Source organism: Zeugodacus cucurbitae, chromosome 5, assembly GCF_028554725.1.
Source record: "Zeugodacus cucurbitae isolate PBARC_wt_2022May chromosome 5, idZeuCucr1.2, whole genome shotgun sequence".
Classification (NCBI taxonomy): domain Eukaryota; kingdom Metazoa; phylum Arthropoda; class Insecta; order Diptera; family Tephritidae; genus Zeugodacus; species Zeugodacus cucurbitae.
In genome coordinates this window covers 11,462,274-11,485,707 of record NC_071670.1, presented here as the reverse complement: position 1 = coordinate 11,485,707, position 23,434 = coordinate 11,462,274, and the positions used below count along the sequence as shown (strand labels likewise).

Below are 23,434 nucleotides of genomic sequence, written 5' to 3'. Positions count from 1 at the left end.
GTTAATACGGTATTTTCAGAAGACTTCGAGTTGCTCATTTTCTACTCTGATAAAGTATGGAAAGTGCCTTATATGAAGTTCTCTATTCAGTATCCTTGATTTTATGTAACGGGCCCAAAATATGTTCCAAATTTCTCTGTCTGCAATTTACATTTTATATGACGACACTATATTATATTCTCTCGAACTCCATTTCTGTTTGTAGCCCCTTTTAAGCGACATATGTATGTTGCTAAATATCACATTTCATTAAATTAACTACCCATGTGACACTTCGTCGAATTTCTACTGCTGTATGCACACTAAATAATATTAATCCTAACTGAAGGCCTCACTGAGCACACAAAGCACTTGTCTATCCACCTAAATCAACCTACATTAACCCTAGTAAATCAATGAAATACCAACTAGAAATATGTATTTCTACTGACAGTAGCCAGTAAAATTGTCAGCAGGTGGCAAAAATTGAAGGCAACAACAGCACAACAGCAAAAACAAACAAAAAAGTGAATAAATTGTATTGACAATATATTGGTGACGGGTGATTTTCATTTTATTTGAGGATTCTTATTTTGAATATTTTTACATGCATAAATATTTATTGACTACATGGAGAAATGGAATTTGTGGAAAATGCATTGCATTACAATTGTGGCATAGCATCGAATGTGGTAAAAGTGTGGAGAGATAGATAGTACGGACTGATTTTATAAATAAACATATGTATGAGATTCTGTATGGTAATGGACCGATGCATTGGTATATTATATTTATAAATTTACTTATTTTAATCTCTACTCAAATGTATGTGCATCAAATAACAAATATATTCAAAATCTCGCCTCTCAAGTTTTATTCTTGTAAAGGTACATTTTCAGTTATTGTGAACTTGTGATTTTGATGGTAAGAGGGGAGTATTTTGCGTAAATATTACATGAATTTCTGTTTGTTCGATGATATGCAGCTCTTATTTTATAGATATTGTAATAATGAAAAGAAAAAACAATGATAAAAAAGCTAATGGAGACTTTGGAGAGTTTAAATATATGTTACTTAAATAACAACCCAACTGATCTATTGATGAAATAAAATGTTTTCGCATTGAAATAGCTAAGCGTAGGGTTTGGAGACTTTTCAAAAACATGTTATAGTATAATATATAACTTTAAATAAGTTATATAAATAAGTTACAAAACTGTCTGATTTGCTTAAAATTCTATTATAATATATGTAATAATAGGGAGTATATGACTTCTATTTGAAAATAAAAATAAGCTGAAGTTTATTAAAAAAGTAAAGGATTTCCTAGAAGTGATTAAATCTTTATAATGTATTTTTTATTTTAATAATGTATTTTTTTTAGGCAGCCATCTTTTCTACCTAATTAATTTTATATATATATTTATTAATAATAAATTTTCGTCGAATTTATATTCCATCGCATTAATTCTCAAGGGAGGTCAATCTGATTTGCAGGTAAATTTGGATATTTTGATATTGTAAGTGTCACATTATTGAAATATTCGCAAAGCTGCACTGAAAACTTTTGCAGATGGAGATATTTTCAATCCCATTCAATTTTGTGAATGAAGTATTTGATAATTAAAATAGTGGAGAGTTTGGAGACTTTTGTTTATGAGGTAAAATTAGAACTTTTGTACCTAAATTGAGTACAAATTTAACAGGTAAACTGAACAAAAACCAAAATTGAAATTTTGAAGACTTTGGAGTCTTTTTAAAATTTATTGCAAATATATGAAAAAGGTCAAACTTACCTTATATTTCAATATTGATGCTATTTGGAATATATTTCCTTTGTGAAAGGTGAGTATATCGCACAGCAGCTGAATGGCACTCACTTATGTTAACCGTTGATTTGCTGAAATGAAAAAAAAACATGTCCGAAATTAATAAATATAAGCAGAAGAAAAGTTATTTTTTATAAAAAATTAATAAATAGTTATAAACTCTTAAAGTTTCAAACCAAACAACACACAGTAAGTTCTTTTCCAAGGAACCAATACCTCACAAAGATTGACAACAAATATATACAAATTTAATTCAATTTGAAAAAGTCAACATATCGTGAAATGTGCAACAGGCCAGTAGTTGTCAGCTGCCAGCAACCAACAGCAATGACACCTACAGGCACAACCACACATATAAACATCCATAAATAAATGCATATGTTTGTGTAAAAATGCCAACTCAGTTGTGTATTCACTCATTCGGTTGACGCCTGTCGAAGTAGTGAACTGTATTTTCAACGGTTCGGCAGTAGTGAGTAGTTGACGCCTTGTTTGCGCCTTTGCGTATGCAACACTTAATGGTGATTTACAATTGAAATGTACACATATTTGTGCGCAAATATGCATGAGTAGTGGGAACACTGCAGGCAAATAGACAGTCAGTCAGACTCTCCTTGTTGAGAGTTGTTGCTCCAGTTGTTGTTCATGTGACAGTTGGAGACCTGCAGTAATTTACATAAACAAATATCATTTGGAGTATGCGTACTCCGGATTATGAAAATTTAGTATCACACTCGGCAAGTGAATTGACTGAAAGGAAAACTGGAATACTCGGCTGGATGTATGACAGAAAAGTAGGATAAAATCTGGCGGCAAAAAAGTATATAACCATGTTGAAAAATTTCCCTTCATGCTTCGAAATGAAGTTTGGGCAAGCAACTATCAAATACTTCAAAGTGTACTCTTTTCAAAATTTACCACGCGAGTTATAAGTTTCTGATTGATAGCAATATATGTAAGGAAATGGAGCTGAAGTTCCCATCCCCCGCACATTTCTTCTTTAGGGAGAAACTGAGCAGTATGTAGCAGGTGCTAAATTTAGACTTCAACGTTTAGTTCTTCTTGAATTCTTGGCCAATCTTAATCCTCGAACTCGATATTTATTTGTCTGATCTTTTACAAACTCTCTGAGTATTTAGTCAAACGGAAAAGCAACGAACTCGACCCATTTTTGAAGTGGATGGTGACTGGCGACGAAAAATGGATCACATACGACAATATCAAGCGAAAACGGTCGTGGTCGAAGGCCGGTGAGTCGTCCCAAACAGTGGCCAAGCCGAGTTTGACGGCCAGGCAAGTTTTGCTGTGTGTTTGGTGAGATTGGAAGGGAATCTTCCACTATGAGCTGCTCCCATATGGCCATACGCTTAATTCTACCATCTACTGCGAACAGCTGGACTGCTGGCGAGCAGGCGATGGACCAGAAGCGTCCAGAATTGGCCAACAGGAAGGGTGCAGTGTTCCACCAGGACAGTCAAACTGTTATGTGGCCATATAGCTTTTCTGCCTACTAGTTTTAGTGAAGTAGACATCTCCGCGTTTTTGATTGATCATCTTTTATGAAGTGTTTTAAAATGATGCTTGCTTGTAAACCTGCATAGATTTCCTTTTGAGTACGAAAGTGTTCTAAAACGAAAGGTGTTTTATCTAACAAATTATTTAGATTTATTCTTGTATCCCCAGAATATTCTAAAATTATTAAAGCCAATCTATAGTTTTATAGAAATCTATAGTTTTTGATTTGAACCTTCAAGTTGGGCTCATTTCATCTCTAACTGAACTTAATTTGAGACCGAATTGGGCCCTACCAATGGCATCCGTATTCATTGCTTTCTCACTCAAACTCACTCACACTCTGCTCAGCTACACAAGTGTTGATTCGATTGTTGTTTGCTCTAGTATTTGCTTATCACTCAAGTGTTGGCTGTTTTGAAGTTGGTTTGCAGCAAAAGACATGTTACCACATGAAAATTACAAGTTGAATATATAATGTGGATGGAGCATGGGAGACACAGAAATACGTATGCAGACTTTCACATACGACACACTTTATAAATGTTGTCTGTACCCTCTTACACTCACCGAGCACCAGTTAACACAATGTGGAATTCACACAATCGTCACAACATCCTTTTCCTTCCTTCGAGCTAACAGGTGTATTAAAATTTATGGAGTCACACAATAATCTCGTATGAGCTTACGTCGCACTCCCGGACACATAAGCAGTCACATAACGGTACAACGACGTGCTCTGTGCCGACTTCAACTTGCCAGTTTATCGGTGTTATCCTCATATGTGTATATTCAAGCATTCAAATGTAAGCTCAAGTGCCCCTATAACAGTCAATGCCAATCCAAAGACTTCAGTCGCAACTGCTCCTGTACTACTACTCAATACATACCAGAACTGCAGAGCCCAGTTTCAACACAGCAAATATGAAATGTGAATGCATAAAGATTGAAAATACAATTCCAGTTTAGTACGATTACATATTTGTACACTGGAGTGTTAGAAAATGGCATGTTGTCGCCATGTGGTTGGGAACAAGGCACTAATCAAGATTAACCATGACTTTAATTATGCGTAACCTGCAAAGAATGTATGCTGTTTGCTGTGAACTCTTCGGTTGAGTTTACGTGATTTAGTTGTTACTTAGATTATCATAAACCATTATTATTACTCTTCATGTCACCGGTAGCTTTCAGATACAGAGATGACTGAAAAGGCCTCAAGCTTTATTATGAAATTTCATTTCATTTTGAAACTTTTTACTCAAAGCAGTACAGGTAAGTAAAAACTTTAAAGCTTTCCAAGCTTCGCTCAACATTTTTTTGTTTTTATTTAAATATTTATTTATTAATTGGATCTGCTTTGTTTAAAGCGTAACAATAAGTATTAAAATCTTAAATAAATTTACAACTAAAAAAGCTCAGGAATTAATTTTATTTAAATTTAAAATTTTAATCAATAGAATTGATAAAAGCTTTCGCCACAGCTTTCTTAAAATGAAATCCAATAAAATAAAAGCAAAGAATTAGATAAAAATAAAATAATGCAGAAACTAAAACATTCGAAAAGCTTTATTCAAAGCTCTGTGGTGCATAGATTTCAGAGAAAGCTTCAACGATTTCGAAGTTTCCTTCAATATTTTTAATTAAATTACATTTATTTACATTTCTTAATTTAGTAAATAGAATAAATAGAACTAAAAGCTAAAGAGTGTAAAGCTTTGAAAAAGCTTGCACATAAAGCTTTAAAAAAGCTTTTAAAAATAAAATTCAATAAAGTGAACGCCTAATTGAGGGCTAATACAATAACTATTATCTCATCCAACAGAGCTCCATGTTTGATAATAATATCATAAAGCTTCTAGGCATTTACGAGTGCTTTGTAATGGGTATCATATTTTTAGCAGCATGTACTGAAGCTATTTAATTGATATAATATTCATGAGTGAATCCAAACTGCAACTTCTATTTAAGTCATTTCGTTCAAAGCTTCTACTCGTATATGCGTAGCTCTACTATTTGAGATTCGATTATTTTCCAATTGAAATTGCCGAGAAAAATTAGAGCAATGGCAGCGCTTAAAAGCTTTTCGGTGTACCGACATTTAATTTACTATTATTTAACAAAAGTCGAACAGTAACAAAAGTTACATGCACGTTAACTAACTGTAAAACTGTGTTGTCTTTTTCCTTTTTCGTGGAAATAGATAATTGACCTCTACAAAAGAGAATAAAAATAAATGGAACAAAATATTCAAAAAATAAATGTAAAAGGATAAGAGCAAAAGTAAAAAAACATTATTTTTAGTTTTCTTCTGCAGCGACAACCACAATAAAGCCAACAAAAGACAACACAGCCGCAACAGCGTTGACGCAAAAGCCGAAACTTTAATTGAAAATACGCAATACAAATGAAATCCAATCAAAAAGACATGGGAAACAGGAATTGTTATTTGGAAAATAAAAATGTGATTTAGAAAAAGAAATAAGCTAAAAGAAAGAAACTCGAAAACAAATAGTTGAGGGTAGACAAATGAGTGTATCTGTTGTTTGGAAAGAGAGGAAATCGAATAATAAATAAAATCAAATGCATGAATTATTTGGAAGGTGCAGCAGGAGCTTTCGTTAGGTGTGCAAGGGGTCATAAGATGCTTAGGAGTTGAGTTCAGTGCGATTGTTGTTTAATTACGAAGTATCTATATATATAGAAATCCATATATAGGCAATTTTCTGTAAAGGGAAAGCTTTGGAATTAGATTTTTTTTTTTCATATTTAATCTTAAACTTAAAACCTTATTGTAAGAGAAAAATTGAGCATAACATTTCCTACATAATCTTTGAAGGGCTTTCTCTAAAAATAAGAGCTTTTAAATAATAAGAGAAAGTGTATTTCAAAGAGCGTAACTTGTATCCATTAACTCAGCCGAACTTGAGTTTCGAATTAGTTAAATTTTTGTGCAAATTATGATCCTTTTGTCCAGTTCAAATAGTAAATTTTCCCATGAGAACAATAGAATAAAACATTACATCTATAAATTCGCTGAGAAATCCTGACAATGAAGCTAGGAATAAAAAGATATTTCAGAAATTCATATAAATAGTTTACCACAATCAAAGCTCTTTAAATATATCTCAGGATATGGATAACTTAACTCTTTGCATCCAGACTTTCGACTTTGGAAATTATTAAAATAGGATGGTAGAGGATAGCGTGGACGATGTCAACATCCAATGAGACGGCAATAGAAGTTTTCGAGAGAAAGGTTTCGCGGAAGATTTACGGTCTCATCGGCAACGACGAATACCGCAGACGATGGAACGATGAGCTGTATGTGTTATTCGACGACATAGACATAGTCCAGCGAATAAAAAAACAGCGGCTACGCTGGCTAGGTTATGTTGTTCGAATGGATGAAAGTGCTCCAGCTCTAAAAGTGTTCAATGCAGTATCCGCTGGTGGAAGTCGAGGAAATGGGAGACCACCACTCCGAGGGAAGGACCATGTGGAGAAGGACTTGTCTTCACTTGGTATTACCAATTGGCGCCAAACTGCCAAAAGGAGAGATGCGTGGCGCGCTGTTGTGGACTCGGCTATAACCGCGTACGCGGTGTCAACGCCAGTCAAGAAGAAGAATTATTATCCGACCAGAATGTATTCGGAACCAACTCTTAATTTTCTTTAGAATTCGAAAATAAGGTTAAAGTTCAGAGTTGGAACGAGGGATAGGAGTCTAGAAGATCTAATAAGAGTTCTAATGGTCAGCCCAGGTAATTTTTCAACTTGAATCGTGCTATTTCTTGTGTTCTTATAAAGAACTTTGTGACTTAGGACATCTTAGTATCATAATCAGGGTCCAATGAGATCCACAACTTGGATCTTCTTTGGTTGATAGAAAATGTTAAAAATGTCTAAGCGCTATAAAGGTTATATGCGAATATTCAGATACTAAGCTTGGAAATGACAAAAGAACTGTAAGAGCTGACCTTCGTAATAAATAGCGATGCGATCGGAACTCATCTTACTGTTAAAGATAAAGTTAAGCTTTGGATTCTAGTTTTGAAAATAAGAATATATAGATTGACAAGCTAAGAAGAAATCGTTGGTAAGTTCTTATATTAATTAAATTTATTTCGTCATTTTGAAAAACCCTGCATTACATTAAACTTAGTACAGCTTATACGAGCGCTAACCGGTAGCCATTACAATTTAAATCACCGAACGATAGTGGACCCTTACATTTTTTGTGATTCTCTTCCTAATTTTCAAACTCGTCCGCACTCTTTTACCACTATATGACCAGCAGCCAAGTGTGCTTGGCCACTATATAACCTTTTTATAGTACTTTCGACTACCAAAGTTCACTTTGCACAACCATATATATATTTTATGACCAGCTTAGCATTTGGCTTATATTAGTTTAAACATATAATCACACTAAATGCTTTTCATTATTATTTAGTGCTAGTGTGTTTTTGTACACAGATATACATACAATTCCAAACATTTTCGATAACTGCTAGCTTGGGTATGTGGTGCAAAATGCCATTGTTTTTCGTACATATGCTCGCTATGCTTGCTGTGGCTGAGATAAAAATGTGCCGCAATCATTTTGTGAGGGAAAATTTTAAAATTTTCACTTGGACCGCACCCACGGCCCGCACATGGAAGCTTATACAAAAAAATGTCCGAATATTCGGTATGGTCAGTGTTGGAGCTTTCATTTTATTTTTTTTTAAAGTGTAGTGGCGGCAAAAAAGGTTAGTAAAAGTACTGTTATTCGATTATTGTTTGCACATAACTTTTATTTTTTTATTTTATAAAATCACTTGTGGCTAAAATGGAAAATTTTGAAATTCATTCAACTGTTAGTTCGTTTTAAGTTGCACTTTAGAAAACACGTGCTTTAAAGTTTATACAAAAGCTCCCCAGGCAGCTGTTAAATTACTTGCTTCCATATAAATTTATATTTATTTACAAAATATTTTTTCGTTCACAAAAGGCTATTTATATAAAATTCACTGGTTTTTAAAATATTTTCGACAGCGCAAACCGCAAAAAAGGTACTGACTGTGCGTACACATTTATTTCAATTACATGTTCGGACAACCGCAATTGTTGTGCTATTAAATTAAAATTTTATGACCAATCGTGGTTAAATAGTGAGCAGTTAAATATATAAACATAAACTAGTCACATATACGAGCGTACAAATTGCCAATTCTGGGAACCGGCATTAACAACACCAACAATGTCAGCCTTGAAATCCAACGCAGAATCACTCTTGCCAACAAGTGCTACTTTGGACTGAGTAAGCAATTGAAAAGTAAAGTCCTCTCTCGACGAACCAAAATCAAACTCTATAAGTCGCTCATTATTCCCGTCCTGATGTATGGCGCTGAAGCGTGGACGATGACAACATCCGATGAGACGACTCTTGGGGTTTTCGAGAGAAAGGTTTTGCGCAAGATTTATGGTCCTCTAAACATTGGCAACGGCGAATACCGCAGACGATGGAACGATGAGCTGTACGATTTATACGACGACATTGACATAGTTCAGCGAATAAAAAGACAGCGGCTACGCTGGCTAGGTCATGTTGTACGGATGGAAGAAAACACTCCAGCTCTGAAAGTATTCGATGCAGTACCCGCTGGAGGAAGCCGCGGAAGAGGACGACCTCCACTCCGGTGGAAAGACCAAGTGCAAAGTGACCTGGCTTCACTTGGTGTTTCTAGTTGGCGCCAAAAAGCAAAAAGGAGGAATGAGTGGCGCGCTCTGGTGGATTCGGCTATAATCGCTTAAAGCGGTTCCTACGCCAAATATATATATATATATATATATATATATATATATGCGCGAAGGCAGCATATTGATTAAAATGGTGAAGCAGCAAGATGAAAAAGTGCAAAATATTTGAGTTGTGGAAGAAATAACTGTTAATTGAATTTAACCGCAAAGTGTTATATGCAACAATATTGAAATATTTTGGTCAAGCTATTAGTTGGCCAGCAGGTGTTTTATGTCAGAGACAGTAAAAGCTCAGCAGGAAGGCTATAAAATAAATAAGAATTGTAGAAAGTAATGCCAATAAAATAAAATATTATAAAATTAATTCTTAAGGACATTACTTTCTCATATTCCAATTCACCATAACCTTAAATTAATAGCCACATCAGGATTAAATATATTTTGAACATTTGAAATTCAACATAGCCTCAATTAATTTAAATTTAAATTTTATAGTATTTCCTGTGAATTTATGTCTCTTTTGCTGATTAAATTTGTTTTTTTTTTTTTTTTTTTTAAAAATAGTATATTCATCAATTTGTATAAGTTGGGAATTACAGTCAATAAAGCATTAAGTGATAAGTACATAAAAAATATTTTACTGATGACTATACAGAGATTGTGTTCACCATGAAGTATTAAAAAACCGTTTTACTAAACATAGCTCTCAAATAAAATTCCTATTTTGTACGCCACATACAATCCAGCAAAATTCAAAGAAGGTGCTACCTTATAGCCTTTTCACACCGGAGCTAATTGATCAATTAAGCGATGAAAAACTTTGACGACTTAATTGGCTCAATGCCACGGAAATATCGTGAATTGATGAAAAATCATTGTAATTGGAACAAAATATTAGCAGAACATAATTTTCACCTTTGTTTCTAAAAAGTTGCATATGTTTTGTCCACGGAATTTTAGAGATGAAATCAAAATGGTACCTTTTTTTAAATACTGAAAATATTTGCTTTTATAAACGTTAAATAATAGTAAAAACATCAAATTAAAATATTTCATTTTGAATTAACAGTCTGCAAAGTTTAATCGTAAGATATATATACTTTTTCTAAAATCGCGTTCCAGTTGCATATGATATGGCCACCACTGTATATAGAACTTCAATGAGCTGTGGTTGCATTAAATGCAGTAACATTACAGAAAAATTACAAAAACAACAGCAGAATACATACAAAACTTTAAAACTACGCATTCACCGAGAAGCTCGTAGTATTAAAACCTTGTTATTAAGTACGAAAAATGTTGCAACAACAACAACAACAATTAACATTGCGTATTTATGAGTGAAAATGAATGTCGTATTTGTTAGGCGGTTCAAAAGCTGGCAGACAGGTGCACGCCTCGAGCTGCACAACGTGATTTCTACGGCTTCAAGTCCGTGGCAGAACGGCACGTGCATAGCTATAATATACACTAGCCCACATTCACAATTCTACATGTTGCTGTCGCATAATAATGCCCACAAAGCAAGTTTTTATTCAATAACTGAAATTGTGTTAAACTTGGCAAGTATCGGTGACTTTATTTTACTCTGTTTTTGTTTTAAATTCGTTTTTTTTTTTGCTTTTGCTTTTTCTTATATATATATTTTACAATTAATTCAAAGTTTAGCTTCATTTGCATCAGCATTTTGCTATTCGTAATTAATTCCGGAAATAAAAATTCTTGTGCAAATTAAAATTGATTATATGGTGATAACGGTGCTTTCATTTTCGGCTTTTAATCCCTTATATGGGGCATTCTCTGGAAAAAAGCCACAAAAAAAGTTCTTTATTTTCTTTGGCAATTATATATCTTATAGTACATGTAAAACCTAAAATAAAAAATATGGTTTTAGGACTGTGTAACGCGTTGTTGCCATATTATAAGGGGCCAAAGTTTTTTGTAAAAAAATTTTCGAACCGCCATAACTTTAAAACTAATGAACAGATTTTAAAACACCATGTGACTTTTTTGTACAGAATTTCTCAAACTTTAAAACTGTATATCGTAAAAATTTTAAAAATTAATATTTCATAGCAAAAAAATGAAATTTTTTTTTTTTGGAATTTTTAACAATTTATGCCCTCTTCGATTTTTTTCGAAAATATCTTAAAATGTTCCTTATTTCATCACCTTTTTACCCCCCAAAGGGAATTTTGGGACAGCAATATTTGTATGAGCTACAAATAAAAAACCAACTCAGAACATGATGAAAAATCATTGATTTATGCACTATTATTATCAGAATTTAGCGTAACCCAGGATTAACGACGTGGACGTAGCAGACATTTAATCCCTCTTTGTTTTTTTTTATTTTTTAATATTTTTTCAGTTTTTTTTTGTATTTTTCAAATTTTTAATTTTTTTTTTGGTTTTTGTTTTTTATTTAAAATTATCATGTACTTGAATCTAATCTACGTAATAATTAAAAAAAAACCAAAAACCAAAAAAAAACAAATAAAAAAAATTAAAAATTTAAAAATTTAAAAAATACAAAAATATTAAAAAATAAAAAAAAAACAAAAAGGGACTAAAGACCTAAAACCATATGTTTTATTTTAGGTTTTACATGTACTATAGGATATATCATTGCCAAAGAAAATAAAGAACTTTTATTTTCAAGTGGCTTTTTTTCCAGAGAATGCCCCATATATGACACCGGCTACCAGCACACCATGGGGTATACGCGACTTTTTCCAACTCTCAAGCCTTATTAAGGGGTTGGGTGGGCTTCAGAGGCTAAAAACAAGTGAATTTCTGTATTTCATTTAAATAATTCAGTATATTAAATATGCTTATTTAAACAGTGTTTTGGGAAATTTTTATTTACAAATTCAAAAAATTATGAATTTTCAGATATCGTGATCGCCGAATTGAAATATTTATTTTTGAGGTAAATGCGTTTAAAGTTTTACATTTGTACTGACGTGTTGATATATTACTTGGATTGATGTTATATATTTGGATAATATTTGAAACATATTGCACTATTAAAAGAGACAATAATATATTATTTCAAACTTTGAAATTTTGAAACCCACCTCACCCTTTAAGTGAAACCGGCACATCACGGCGTATACGCGACTTGACTTTCGAACATTAGTAAGGTAATATAGTACAAATACAGTGATTTGCAATATATATACACAATAATATCCATTCGAAGTGAAGGAACGTGGCTTCACAAACTGTAAACAAACGTTGATCCCGTCACAAAGATGTAAACAAATCCGGGCCAAAGGTCAATGACCTAGATCAAAGGATATGGAGCCCGTCATCAAAATGTAAATAAAGTCATTGACTCCGAATTAAATTTTATATAAATATTTCCCATGAAAATTTCAATAAATAAACAGCCAATAGCTAATCCGCTAATGAGCCATACAAATTTTCTATTGACCAAAAATTACAAAATTTGTTGTTGTTGCATTAAAATTTAATTATTTCCATTCCAGTGGGCTAATCCTGGTGGAGTAACAGTGGCGAGTGACATAATGGGGCAACTATTGTAATATTTGTTGATAGGTGAGGATAAGAGTGGGCGAATGTGTTGTTATAAAACAGGTGTAAAATTTAGATATTTTCTTGAACGTGGAACAAGCACATTAATTAACTGTACATTTTACCAAAAATGTTACATATTATTTAGCGAGCGGAAGTATTGTGTAAAATTTAATGGAAATAGCGCAGATAAACGCAGGCGTTAGCCTAAAGCAGTAAAGAGCTAATTGACACGTATAATAATCATGAAATCTAAAATTATAAATAAAGGAAATCGAGTAATAATAGATTTGCTGTAATGTGCTGTGACTTAATTTTAAACTAAACACCGGTAAAAGCCAGGAAATTGTTGATTAAACCGCTTAAATGTATGCAAGCGAACAATGCTGATTGCTAGTTGTTGCAGATTATACGGAAACAACATCCAATTTTTGATTCTGTTGCTGCTATTTATTTAATTTTTGGATTGCAGAGTGCCAAGTAAATGGTTAAGTGACCAATAGACCTGCCAGAAAAATTCTAAACTGCTAAAATCCCTCTTTATCACTGAGTTCAAGACTCATCCAACAACGACACTGTCTTTGACCATAACCGAGAAGTGATCATATGAAGCTGGTCAAAAAATATAATGACATAATCACAGCTAACTATGGTTGATATCTCTCGATCTGAAACCTACTACACTCACGTCGCTGAGTTCGTTATCAGATAATGATTTAGCTGACAAAGAGATAAGAGTCTACATCAAAGCTTCTGTTATTGATGTCTCCGTAACAGAAATCTTCTCATCTTGATTCTTCATCAAGTGTCTCAAGTTCAAGCTCAAGTTCTACACAGAGCACCATGTTGTCATGACAGTCAGATGTAAGGGTTCCATAGATCATAGCTGAATAAAAGGAAATCTAAACGAGTCCATCCAAGGACAAGGGTTTCATGGATCACTGCTGAATGAGAGAATGCTGAGTGGTTAGTCGACGCTAACCAATTTCCCAGCTTTTACCACATTTCATAATGGAAGGTAAACAGTAACGTTTTCACATTTTAAACTCTGTTTGTAAACAAACTTCCATGTGTGCAAATTAACAAATATTGTAATTCATTTAAATGTTTAGCAAATATTATAAAGCATACTTTTCGGCGGAATTAGTAAATACTGAGTTATTGCACATTTTATGACATTTTTCTAAATTTGCGGGAAAATTATTTAAATTTTAAAAGCTTATTACGTTTTACTCAAAGAGTTTGAGAAGGTATCACAAAAAACTCAACTAATTAGCTGTTAATTCTGTAATGGTCTTGAAATAAAATTTTTAAGATACATTTTTTTTATTTTTACTTCATTGCCCAAATCCTCCATAAGAAAAAACCGCCTTATCATACCTCGTGAACGTTAGATAAGACCTAGAACACGCTCCACGAACCATTTCTAGCATAAAACCGAGACCTCAACCCAACTCGTTGGAGAAGACCTAGACCATACTCTAAACAGAACAATTTGTACCATAAAACCACAATCCAACACTTTGGAGAAGACCGAGGCCAGCTTCCAAATTGGACCCTTTATAACCCTGTGGGAGTCCAAATATATGATATTGCCGAGACCACATTTAACATCGTACCAATTGTAGGACAAGACCGAAACTAGGCTCCAAAACATTGGATAAACCCGAGATTACTTCCCAAATAGAACCATGTATACCAGGATAAGAATGAGATCGCGCTCAAAATCGAACCATTTGGAGGATAAGACTAAGAACACGCCTCAAAATACTAGGATAAGACCGATACAACACACCGAAAGGAACTATTTGTGGAATAAGATCGACACCACAGCCAAGATCATAAGATTTATCGTTTTTTCTCTTATTTGAAATGAAATCCTCGCAAGGCCGAAACCCATTCAGTAGATTTTCGACCTAAAGAGCTTCACAGTTTGACCCATCCTTTAAATCTCTAGTAATATTACTTTCATGGTTTCAGAGAAATAGATAAAATATAGATGAAAATATATTTCTACACAGGAGAATTATTGGTTTAGGATCTCTTGTGTTAGACCACAACTAGAATATTACCATAACAGTCTCATGCAGAGTCATTTATTTAAACTCTACAGGAACCGTTGACTATAGATCATCTAATCTAACAATAGATGATAAAACAGGAAAATAGGCTGCTGTGTCTGATCATAAATCATTGATGTGATAGTGTCCTCTCCTTTTCTACAGATTATAAATTATTAATTCTGTGTAGATTTTTATCTTGAGATTTTAACTGTGAATTCATCTACTCAACGATCTTTAATGCTCACGATATTTTCTCACACACAGTTATAAAATGGCTATTTTCGAACTCTCTATTTGAAATCCGCGAACTTATTGCAAAAAAATTAACAGAAAACGCTAAATTTAACACTGCTAGAAACGCTTGAAAAACTTAAATAGCTAGAGGTGATAACTCTAGTAGAAAAAGATGTGTGAAAACCTGACAAAAAATACGTCAAATCATTTCAACATATTTTACACACCTTTCTTGCTGTAGTCGCTACAGTGGTAACAAACGTGGTTACCATATTAAATGCGTGTTGCAAACTGAATCTAAAACAAAACAAGTAAGGAAAGGCTAAGTTCGGGTGCAACCGAACATTTTATACTCTCCCAATTTATTGAAGAAATTTTATTAAGATAACACCCAAATTTACCTATAAATTCGGCACAAAGTTTAATAGAATATCGAAAATCGTCCAATATAGTGTATAAGGGCTGAGGAAATTCCTGTACCGATTTCATTCATTTTCACCAGCAAGGTTCACTATATCCAAGACTATACACTCACTTAATTTCGCTAAGATATCTCACATATTAACCAATACATATATGCAGATTAAAGCCCACCATATTTTTGAAAAGCCTATAATTAGGTATATGGGAGCTAGGAGATGTTATTATCCGATTATAATAATTTTTGGAACCAAGACACACTATTAGAATAAACAATTTCCTCTGAATTACATTAAATTATCAGAGAGATTTATCCATATCCTCGGTTCAAATTTACCCTTAGGCGCTGGGTTCAACATGTTCCATAACAGGGGCCTTGAAAAGTTATAGTCCGTTTTCGACAAATTTTGTTCAAGTGAAGCCAGAGATGATATGTACTATTTATGTAAAGTTTTATTACACTATCTTCATTGGTTCCTTATATATAGATTATAAAGTGAAGGAATCAGATGGAATTCAAAACTGAGTTATAAGGGAAGTTGTCGTTGTTATGAACCGAGTTCATCAATTTTTCACATGTGTCATCAGGGTGCCAAGAAAGTATTATATACCGAATTTCATTGAAATCGGTCGAGTAGTTCCTGAGATATGGTTTTTGATCCATAAGTGGGAGATGCCATGCCCATTTTTCATTTTGTAAAAAAATCTGAGTGCAGCTTCCTTCTGCTATTTCTTCTGAAAAATTTAGTGTTTCTGACGTTTCTCGTTAGTGAGTTAACGCACTTTTAGTCATTTTCAACCTAACCTTTGTATGGGAGGTGTGCGTGGTTATTATCCGATTTCTTTCATTTTTGGACTGTATAAGGAAACGGCTAAAAGAAACGACTGTAGAAAAAGTGTGGTTTATATAGCTTTATTGGTTTGCGAGTTATATACAAAAAACCTATTTGAGGACGGGGTCACGCCCACTTTTCCAAAAAAATTACATCCAAATGTGGCCCTCCCTAATACGATCCTATGTTCGAAATTTTATTTTCATAACTTTATTTATGGCTTAGTTATGACACTTTATAGTTTTCGGTTATCGCCATTTTGTGGGCGTGGCAATGGTCCGATTTTGCCCATTTTCGAAAGCAACCTCCTCAGGGTGCCAAGGAATACGTGTTCCAAGTTTCATCAAGATATCTCAGTTTTTACTCAAGTTATCCGTTGCACGGACAGACAGACATTCGGATTTTGACTCGTCTCGTCACCCTGATCATTTTGATATATATAACCCTATATCTAACTCGTTTAGTTTTATGACTTACAAACAACCGTTAGGTGAACAAAACTATAATACTCTCTGAGTAAAAAAGCAAAATAAATGCAAAACAACAGATACACAACCGTTTAAATTATGGCAATAATAAAATTGCGGAAAAAATTTTATAAAACTGCACCCGCTTGTAAATTGAGTTTATGCAGCAGTGTTATGTAAATGCAATTTATGTGGGCTTGTTCATTCACTTACATTGTTGCACTTTTTCTGAGCATCAAATTGAGTGATTTTTATATGAATTTTCACATATAATTTCTTTATCATGAAAATTTATATTTTTTAACTATTTTTATAAGGATGTGTGCCAACTACTCGCTCAGCAATTGTAAATTTTTAATATTTGAATTTTAACAAAAAAATGTTTGGTACCATTACTTTTGATAGTAAGTGTAGTTAAGTTTTTATTGAAAAGTATGCGAAATTTAATATATATTGTAACATCGAGAGTTTTTTACGTCAATAAAAAGAAGTGATAATAAAAGCCAAATTGACTGTATAAATATTTATAAATAATCTGTTCATCAACAAACCTCCGGGAATCTTTTTTTATAAGGTGAAGCTCTATTTTGCGTCTCCTAAAATACATGATCTTTTTAGCATTGGTCTTACGTTTTAGGACCCTATAGAATACTCCACTGAAAACATTATCTTTTCGACTAGTACAATCAGTAATACGATACGATTCGGAATGATCGGATAAAATCCAAGTGAGTGACATATATAAGTAAGCTAATAGCCTTTTCACACAGCCAAATTTATTAATCAATTTGATATTTTTAGCAGCGACACCTACCGTATATATACTTACAAATACGGTCTTTGTCGCAGAGTTGCATTCCATTTCATGTCGATTAAAATTCAATCAAAAATTAATATCGTTTTAATCGGTCAAAGGCCGGTTTATTGATCAATTAGCTTCTGTGTAAATTCATAATACCTCTTGGAATTTTTGAATTCAAGAGACTTATAAACCGATCTTTCCAATAAATCTTCAGACACTGGAGCCCTTTTAGTTACTTCTCGACTCCGTGAATTGTGAACTCGACCAAAGACAAAAAAAGGATACTTCTAATGATTTTCTGAACATAGTAGTTGGTTATCATGTTTATCTCTACAGCAGAAAACAAATTGAAAACCCTGGATCTGGTTTCGCTATTCTAACCTCACATTGGAAATGATTCAGAATTGTTAGTAATTAGAAATTAAGGATGCAAAAACAAGCTTGTCAATTAGCTCTTTCTAGAAGGAATTATCTGGTGTCTAAACTAAACTACTTCAACACAATTGCAGGTATTTCCAGACACAAAATAGTTATATGCGAGGAATATGGCGAACTCAGTAAGAGATAGCTTCATTATTTTCGACCGGACTCCTATTTTCGAGATTTCTCTCAAAACTTCTCCTTTTATTTTTTGTTAAATAAAACCTCCATTTACCAATAGGAGTAACTTAGAAATGCAACCAGAGTTTGGTATAACTCTCTCCAACTCTTTCTACACCGCTTCAGCAAGCTACTGCATTGTCTTCCACTACCTACCTACCTTGTGATAAATAGCCAGGAGTGTCCTTCAAACAACCGACTGAAAAGTTAGCTAAGGCTTTGTACCTGTCCGAACCCTTCATTTAACCGATCTCATCTTTGAATCGGACTCCAACAGATACCATGACTCCGTCCTCGGCGGTTTTAGTCTATTCCCTTTAATCACATGACCTTATTCGTCGGTCAAGGGTTTCAAACATAATCGCTAAGCTCCCAACTCAGCCAATCCTCATTACCATTCTTTACTAGACTAGAGATCTAGATCACATAATCAAAGTTTTAATTCGATTTATATTCCTCGGGCTTATAATGACTTTACTGATCTCTAGTAAGCTGAGATTAATTACACTCACATTTACTTTGGTATGCAATGCTAACAACGTTTTTGTCTGAAGGGCAACCAGTTTAACGAAACTCGTCGCTGGTCCGGTTTCTTTTTCAAAATTTCTGCCATATCCTTTAAACCATTTTCGTTCAAACGTTCCTACTGTCCCTCGTCTTCGTGCACTTATGGCCACGAAAAGAGCAATCAACGAGCATACTTACGATGTACTTATCTCAACGCTCAAGCGGAATTGCGACCATGCGTGTTGTTGTAATACACGATTGTTGTTTTATTTACACAATACCGTTGTTATATTTGTTGTTGCAATACTTGTCTTAAACACAAACGACACGTAGCAAGTGCTGAAAGAGTACAGCGAAAAACGTTGCTGCAAGGAGGTTGTGTGCGGGAAACAAGAGCCAAGAAAATATGTATGCGCTTCCTTGTATGGGAAGCTTTTTAGAAAAAGAATTGGTAGTTTAAATGGGCACGAACAGAGTTGGGAAATTATAAAATAATGATTTTACCAGAGCAGAAATTGCATACATTCAATTTGAGGCGACCACATTAGTGCTATGCGCGGCTGTTAAGAACAGAGTCCAAAATTTATTCCGATACAAAGGAGGTTAGACTTAGTAAAATCTTATAAGACGAAACTAAAATAACAAGTGAAAACGTTCCAGTTCTTGACTCCAAACTGTAGCTGCTTTTGAATAAAGGTGCAGGCGGGTCCATTATAGACAATTCCACGACATACACAAGAACTAAATCTTTCTCAGACTATAATTTACGTTATTTTACGTCGGGACCAAAGACTGATAGAATAAAAGATACCACCCTATAAAGAGCTCTACTGGGATCAATTAAGATATGACCGGATATCACAGCTTTCGGAGCATATACTAACTTTTAAATGATAGCTTAGCAAGTCGGACTTCAGCAGTTGGCAATGTATCCACATTTAGTTGCTGTTGGTGAGAGTTTCGGATCTAAAAAGTAATTTTTCTGGACGCTGCATAAAACGTAATCAAAGGCGAGTTTTTCAGATATTAGGTTAGGCTTCAATAATACATTCGGAACTATGGTATTTACAACATATTAAATGCTAAGCATCCAAAAGAGGCTAAAATCTTTTGAACAGATAGAAAATGAACGTTCATTCTTTTGTGGAAATAGAGGAACGACGGTTCCTGAAAGCTCCGTCGACGCTTCATCAAATGGAGATAGTGATCATTACTTAAGTCAATTCCACAGCTACAGGTCCGTAAGAGGAACGCCTCACAAGAAGTAACGCTTTGTTTGGAATTATGGAAAGAGATGGATCCAGGGGATTCCAGATTTTTACGAGGGAGTACGTATAGCGAATATCAATGTTAGAAAAATTTGGTATGTGTTGGATGAAGATTGATCTTCGAAATTATAGGATCTTCTAAAGGTGTCAGTGTGAACTATTACCGGCAGACAACACTAAAGATAATATTTCTTGGTCCACTCTATGCTACTTTCGTGTCATACCAGCAAAGACACGCTCCTAACGGAATACCCTCTGACTATTTTATTTATAAATACCCTTGAAAATGTGTGTTATTTGCCTTAATCGCAAGACAACATCCTTGTTTTCATGGCGCCGGTAATTGCATCAAACAATAGAAAGCAATTTCCCGCGCATACTATACAGCGCTGCACTGCTCTTACCCCTCGTAACGATGCAAATGCAACACTGCAAGTGCACCTGACGTGTGCCACAACTTTTCGCGCCTCATACATTTTTATTTTCCCTTACTTCGAGCCAACGAAGGCTTTTGTTTTATTTAACGTCCCTCACGTGCCTTTCATTCCTTACCAGATGCCACAAATCCACACATGTGTGTAGCATACAGATACTATCTGCAGTGGAAACCTGCAAATGCTTATCAGCTCCCCATGCGCTACTTATTTGTGGCAACAAATTGTTGCCTTAAGAGGAATAACGGGCTGAAAGAGTTTAAGAACCTCTATGCTAACTTAATAAAAAAAAAACAAAATCTAAATAATTTATCTAGAACATTTGCATGCACCATAATCTTTCCTTTAAGCACTTTTTTATGACTTTCGACTCCGTTCTCACTGAAACATTGCTGTATTGCCAACGACAATTTTAAGTGGCACTTTTCAGCATCTTTCACACAAAGATCTTTCTTCTGGTTTCAGTATCACCAGTAAGCTTAGTAAGCTCCTTTCATTATTTTTATTACTACTTGTTTTATATACACACGGATGTGCGCCTCCTGCGGTTTAACTGATTTATATGGGCACATTAAAAACGTCAAAAATCACAATCAACCATAACACAAGCTCGTCTTATACCCACACCGCGAAGAAGAAACTGAAAGTTTAAAGTACAAAGCAGCGAAATGAGATGACATTAAATGAAATGAATTGAAATGAAAGTGAGCATGTGAAAACGGAAGTTGCGACTGGAACTGAAAATGAAATGGAAAATGAGAATATATTGGTGAAAGGCCAAATGGAGAAGGTGGTTATTTTGAGCGAAAGCACGCATTTTTGCGACATAATCGAGCAATTAATAAGACAAGCAATACACAAAGAAAATGAGGAAAGATAATATCGTATATGTATATACAAACAAATAGTAATATATATAAACAGGAGTACAAAAGAGGAATTAAAAGAGCTTCACAGAGACACAAGCGCCTCCACAATGCAAGGCGCAGAGTATTTATCTTTGGTAATTTAAATATTGTTTCGGATAGCACTTAGTTAGACCCCCATTAAAGACCGACCGATCATTTGACTTTCCTCATAGTCCTAACCTAATTGTTGCTTTTGTTCTACAGATCAGAATCCTCTTGTCCTCCTATGTCTTAAACTCGCAGTCCAAGCGTACATCCTTTAGAGGAAGCACATACGTGAAATCTTCCATATATTTTGACGCTTAATACGTGCCTGCATACCGTTATTTCCATATGTGTGGGTCTGTATGAGTTGCAGTACTTTATTTATAAACAGTGTGGCTCTTCATATCATTTTATTATGTCATAGAAACGTGCGCATGCTATCCTGTTGCATATAAATACACTTGGAAAAATTGGTGATTAGTGTCAAAATGCGAAACGGTCACTTCTAACTTATAACTAGTTGAATTTGCTCAGAGAAATTTCACACCGACACTTTTGCAAGTTCAATAGCTTTTGTACCATTTTTTGTGATTAACTCATGGAGTTTGATACGCCTCTTGAGTTTAGAACAGACGAACTGAGTTCTGAGAAGATGAAGTGACGATACTGAATTTTCGACTACATACCACTTCTAGGTGCCTGACCAAATCTCCTCTAATCCTGAACATCGCTGAATGATTACCAAAAACGAAGTAGGTATGTAAATACCAGAAAAGAACTTAGTGGGGTTTGTTTGGTAATGAAGTGAATTCAAGTTCCTCTTATTCTTTATTGGCGAAAATGAAACGAGAAGAGAACAAAAGTTTAAGACAAATCGGTTACTGTCAATTCTCAAAAGTATGTAGCGTATTTAAGTACCATTTGAGAACCCAAAATTCCTAGCGTACCGAAATATGCAAAATGCTGTAGTACAGGGTTCTCTTGAGAAAGAAAATCTAGTTGATGAAATTCAGTTCGACTTTTCGTAAGACAATAGGAAACAAATTTAATTTGGCTTCGAACTCATTCCTAAAAAATAACACTGGTCGACACAAAAAATGCATCAAAGATCAGACAATGATATTCTTATAGGATTTTCATTGCTGAACACGAATATTACCTCCAAAAGTGCCCATCACGTCGAAATTTTGAGCAAAATGGACTCAAAGTTTCAAAAACCCTGTTTTTGGCCTTTTTTGATCACGTGTAGAGAATTATGCTGACGTGCTAGAAGTCTGTAACTAGGCTTAAATTGAAGCTTACACAACTTTTTCATGTGCGCGTGCGCTCTACTTGCACTCATAGAGCGGTACACTAGGGCACTCTTACATATTAATGAAAAGTTGTGCTATATGACAATTTTTGACTGATTCAGAACTTTTTCGATTTGATTCCTATAGTTGACAGTTTAGGCTTCAATTTAAGCATAATTACAGACTTCTAGCACGTCAGCATAATTCTCTACACGTGATCAAAAAAGGCCAAAAACAGGGTTTTTTGAGACTTTAAGTCCATTTTGCTCAAAACCTCGACGTGATGGGCACTTTTGGAGGTCATATTCGTGTTCAGCGATGAAAATCCCATAAGAATATCATTGTCTGATCTTTGATGCAGAGAAAAAGTTACTTTTTGTCGACCAGTGTAATCGTTCAAAATATTTTAGTGAGAATTGAACTGTATACTATTGTTTGCCGAAGTGGTCAGATAAAAAGAGGTTTGGAAACAACCTTCTTACTTTACTAGCCTGTTAATTCTTTCGAAACTAACGCTTAATCACTTTTGTTCCTATCCTATAACCCATTTAGTAGAATTATTGGGTATCGAAATTACTTGGTTACATTTGAATTTTGAGCTATGTATATATCTTACACACAATTTTTTTCTCTCAGTGTATTGTGTCTCTAAAACTTGACTACGCCATGGTTCACCGATGTCCTACGTGACTATTGTGTAATCAAATAGGCATTCAGGTATATCGAAGCTCACATCAACCTACACCCCCAACAATATATTCGCATTGAGTTTCATTTGTCCTACTCACTTTATTGCAGTGAGTTTGCTTATTGTTTTGGGTATATTTCTTCTATTTTTCCTGTTATCTGACTATTTTCCAACGGTAATTGAACCATTGTTACTCATATTTACCGAAATCGTCGCTTTGGTCTAACAAGAAATATAAAATGTACTTGCGTGCGTATTCTTACAGTTGTTTCTCTCATTTTCTTTTTCGATTATTATTTCACTATTTTGAGATTTTATGCCCGACAAG

At 34.2% G+C, this 23,434-nt stretch overlaps 1 protein-coding gene across 1 annotated transcript in view; it reads right to left on the bottom strand.

Annotated features, from left to right (window-relative positions):
• LOC105219249 (uncharacterized) overlaps positions 1 to 23,434 on the bottom strand; it is a 705,022-nt gene that overhangs the window by 590,357 nt on the left and 91,231 nt on the right. Inside the window, exon 4 of the mRNA XM_054231964.1 lies at positions 1,776 to 1,879. The gene's annotated coding sequence lies outside the window, so the exon portion shown is untranslated. The remainder of the gene's footprint in view (positions 1 to 1,775; positions 1,880 to 23,434) is intronic.